The sequence below is a fragment of the Cynara cardunculus genome, assembly GCF_001531365.2.
Source record: "Cynara cardunculus var. scolymus isolate 2C chromosome LG 5, CcrdV1, whole genome shotgun sequence".
NCBI lineage: Eukaryota > Viridiplantae > Streptophyta > Magnoliopsida > Asterales > Asteraceae > Cynara > Cynara cardunculus.
Window position 1 is genome coordinate 19,516,834 of NC_037532.1, and position 4,703 is coordinate 19,521,536.

The window sequence follows — 4,703 nt, forward strand, 5'->3', positions numbered from 1 at the left end:
GTCAAATATCTGTATTTTTTAATACAAATCAGTGTTTCAATTTTTATCTGATTTTAAATTTCTTGATTGTGGAAATCTATATTTGAGGGGGAGTATGTATTTTTTTTTTATCTGATCATATTTTTAGGGAGAGTGAATTTTATCTGTGTTGAGCTAATATGTTATATTTTTCTCAAAGGTATTTTAAGTATTATCTAATTTTTGAAAGATAATTGAGTTTTGAAATATAAGTATTTGGACGGTTTAGTCTAAATCCGGACAAAGCTTGTCCGATTTATTGTTAAACCGGACAACGCTTAAGCGGTTTATTGTGCGGTTTAGACATCCGGACAAAAGGCTATATGATAAACTCTTATCCGGACAAGATTATATATACTTTTGCAAAGGATTGTGCGGATATTAAATCGTTGAAATCAATTGAGCTTATTCATTTTTCCTAAGTCTTAAATCGTTCAATTCTTGAGCGGTTTAATTTCCTTTGTTGAGCGGTTTATTCTTAATCCGATTAACCTTTGAACGGTTTAATCCTAAATCGGACGTGTCTTGACCGGTRTTCATATAAACCGTACATGCCTTGAGCGGTTTAGTATCCGGATTAATACTTAGATTTTATTCATTCCATAAACCGGACACCTCTTGACCGGATTATTCTAATCCGGATAAGCCTTGAGCGGCTTAGCATATGAACGGTTTTTGACCTTTGACTATAAATAACCGTCTCATTTTTCATTTTTACTTTTTACATTCCTACACTGTTCATCATTGTCTCTGCTCAATATCTCCGCTCAATTCGAGTTCTTTGATTTCATTCCATCAATCTCGTTTACTGTTCATCGTCTCTATTCAAGGTTTCATTTATTTGATTTCTATTCTTCATACATTGATTGTTTCGATTCTTATTGATCATATGGACTGTATTGACTTAAAATAAACAAACCTTCATAATCGAACCATAAACTCATAATAACTCAGATTAGACATTGTTTTTTGGTGTATTTTGTGTCGTTTTTCATTTCGTTTGAGTGTGTATTGTGTATTTTGATTGTATTTGTGTTCATTTTACGTATTTTGTGGTTGTATTTGTGTCGTGTTTTGAACGGATAACTCACGGACAAGGTGATCGGACTTCAATCCGATCAATCTTAAACCGGTTGATGATTATCCGGTTTAAGACTTTGAGTTTCTTGTATGGGTTTGACTTGTTGTCCGGACTTCTAATCCGGACACAATTCTTTTGTAGTTTTTTTGTGTTGTCCGGATTCCTAATCCGGTCGATGTATTTTGAAAAAAAATTTCTAAGTGTTTGCTTTCAAATTTGTTTTCATTTTTTATTAGGTTACTTTTTTTTTTAATTTTGTTTGTGTGAATTTTTTTTTGAATTTTTTTGTTTTTGTTTTTGTTTGTGTGTGTGTATTTTTTTTAATTCAATAAAATGGGTACTAATATTTCAGATTTTTTACAGGTAAATGGCGGATCCTAGACATCAGTCTGACGAGGAATCTCATGTTCCCTCTGTCAGATCTGACAATATACCAGCTCATTTACCTAACCAACCCATTGCCTCTGAAAACCTTTTTCCTCAGTTCCAATATCTTGAAATTAAACCGAATAACCATAACTTCTCTTTCGATATGCCAGCCGAATACCCTATCATACTAGAAATCCTGAAAGGCCACCCCATTTCATATGCCTTATCTGCCAATACACCAGTTCCTATGGTGTACCTGCAACAGTTTTGGGGTACTTTTACAATTGAAAAGGACGGACATGCTTTATACCTTCAAGGAGAGGTCGATGAATATGTCAGTCGTCTGACATTAAAAAGATTAAGAAGAATACTTCGTCTTCCTRCTCCTGGACCGACTGGGTTTGAAAATTTCGTCTCAGATGAACAATTATGCCTTGATATTAAAAGATTAGGATATTCTGCAACATTGAATAATCCTACTCAATTTAAGAGATGATTTCTACCATCACTATGGCATCTACTTTTCTCGATACTAAATCGGTGCCTTACATCAAAAACCCAAGGAATTGATACCTGTAGCAGCACATTCCAAAAAAAATTTTCATGGCATAGTGCTTTCACGACATTATGACTATGCACTTGTGATATGGAATGAATTACTTGAGCTGGTCAACGCTAAAAGGTTCCCGTCCAAGGCCAGAAAATTCGTGCCTTTTCAAAGATTTATGCAACTTTTCATTAAGGCCATGATGGATGCGAATGAAGATATTCCGGCCATACAGAATTCAGAAAAAGGGCCAACAATTGTCATGACCAGAATTCGGCAGCATACAGAAGTAGAAGATTTGGATTCAATTATGCCAGTTCCACCAGAATTGATTGCTCTAGCTGATCAGAACGCTCAGATAGAAGAGTGATAGATCCTATAGTTCAGCCAGAACCGGTTGAACTTGCCCAAGGATCACCCCATGCCTCAGCTGAGAGAGAAATAGAAGTAGAAGAGAAAGTTCAGGAACAAGGGGTACCTGAACAGGGAAGTGTGCTGAGAGAAAATGTAAATGAGAGGGGTGAACTGGTGCGGGGAGCTTCTGATCAGCAACGCACTTTAACTGGCAGAGCTTCATCTAATTCGGAAGCTACTGAATCAGATAATCGAGCAGATTCTGGGGATGATAAAAATGATGATGATGATGGAACAAACGCTCAGAATATTCCCGTTGGAACGTTTGTGGATGATCTTGCTACGATCTTTCTTGAATATTCAGCTCAGCAACCTTGTCCGAGTTTACGTTCTTTATTATTTAATGTTGATGAATGTGATGATTATGATTGCATTCTTCAAGATTTATCAAATGAAGGAGAAGATGAGGGAGTTGAAGTTGAAAATGAAGAGAGTTTGAGAGAACGGGAAGAAAAAGAAAATGRAGAGGGTGTGAGTGGAGCAGAAAAAGAAGATCAAGCTCCTTCCCAAAGCGAAACACTTAGCCGGGCAACCACATCTACTACTGACATTCATGTGTTGAATATTAGTATTGAAGCAGACATAGCTAGCCCAACTATGCATTTGCACACCCCTCCTATCCACTCAATTGGTTCTCAACAACCAATTATTTCAATGCACATGGGGATTTAGCTCATACGCTAACTACTTCTCAATAGGAGAATGTAGTTATTGAAACAAGTAGGCCACTGCCCCAGCCTAGGACTTCGATTCTGTGCACCTCGAGTCTAGAGCCGATACACTTAGGTACACATGAGTCAGGAGCATCTGTTGCTCCAAGTGCAGTTCTKAGTGAACTAGCCGAAACGACCGGAGTGATGTCTCTTGACATATCACAAGGAYAGGTCGGAAGTCCTACCAATGCTAACATTATGCCAACATTGAACGTAGGCACAGCAGTTTACTCAACTGTTGTTTCAACTGGTATTCTACGTGAACCAGGTGTGAGCTTACCCGACTTTGTGTCAAGGGAATATTTGGACGGCGCCCTAAAGGCTGTTCAAGAAAACTTTGACGCTCAAATTGTTAGTTTGAAGAGGTTGTTGATGGGAAAAGAGCATGTTGTAGAAGAGCCACCATCTGTGCCATCTCCACCACCTGTACCGGAACCGTCAGTACCAGATCAATCGGTGGATGAGCTGAAATCACTTCTATATGCTAAATTGATGGCTTCTCAAAGTGAAGACGCTGAAGATGCAGATTTGGTTGGTCTCTTACGCCAACAAATTGATGCTAACCCTGTAATTAGAGCCTCAAAGTTCTAGACTTTTCAGGATGTGATTAGTGCTAATTTCTCTAAAGTTAGCAAATTGATCACATCTAATACCCTAGATCTAAAACGTTCAAAGGATGATCTTGTTGAAAGGGTGTCTATACTTGAAGAAACTTGCAAGTCTCAAGCCGAATCTCGTAAACGAAGACATGACGATCAGGATGATCCTGATAGTCATGAGGGGGAGAGGAAAAGGCAGAGATTCGCTGAGACATCTCATCAAGGTGCAGAATAGGTGAAGAGTCATTACCTCAGGACGTAACTGCTGAAGGTTCTGCCCCGGAAACAGTTTGGGAAAGAATAATTGAGGTTAGTGTTATTGAAGAAGAAGATTTGGGGACAAGTCCAAGGATAGAGCCAATGGTTGAAAAGCCGGCGGACTCCATAGTAGAAACAAGGCTGTTAATGGACTTGTCTGCCAATGTAGGATTCAACAGTGTTTTCTCTACAACTCTGGGTGGAGAGCAGGATTTTGGTGAAGACGTTGATAACATTGACGAGTCAACTAGAATGTATTTTGATTTTGAAGCAGACTTAAATGAAGAAGATCCAGTTTTTCCCGTTCAAGGTGATCCTCAGTCTATTCCAGAATCGTCTACTACTGCTTTACCTGATGTGCCTGAAGTAAGTGCTCAAAGAGAAACTGTTGATCCTACTGAAATTTTCTGAAAGAATTACATTCCTTTCCATATCAGAGCAAACTTCTTTGGTTATGATCGCGAAAGAATCCGAGAGCCATACTTGGAAGAAATCTACTTTGGGATATTCATTCGTCACAGAAAATTGCTTTRTGCTGACAGAGTTCTTGGAATTCACAAGAAGCCAAAAGATTTCCGAATTGAATATCGTCACCTTTTGAAAGTCAAGTGCCAGCCTATCAGTCAAGTTCGTACAAAGCATAGAATTGTCACGATCAAACAAATTGATGCTCAAAAACTGTTAAGAACTTGGTATCCTGTGTT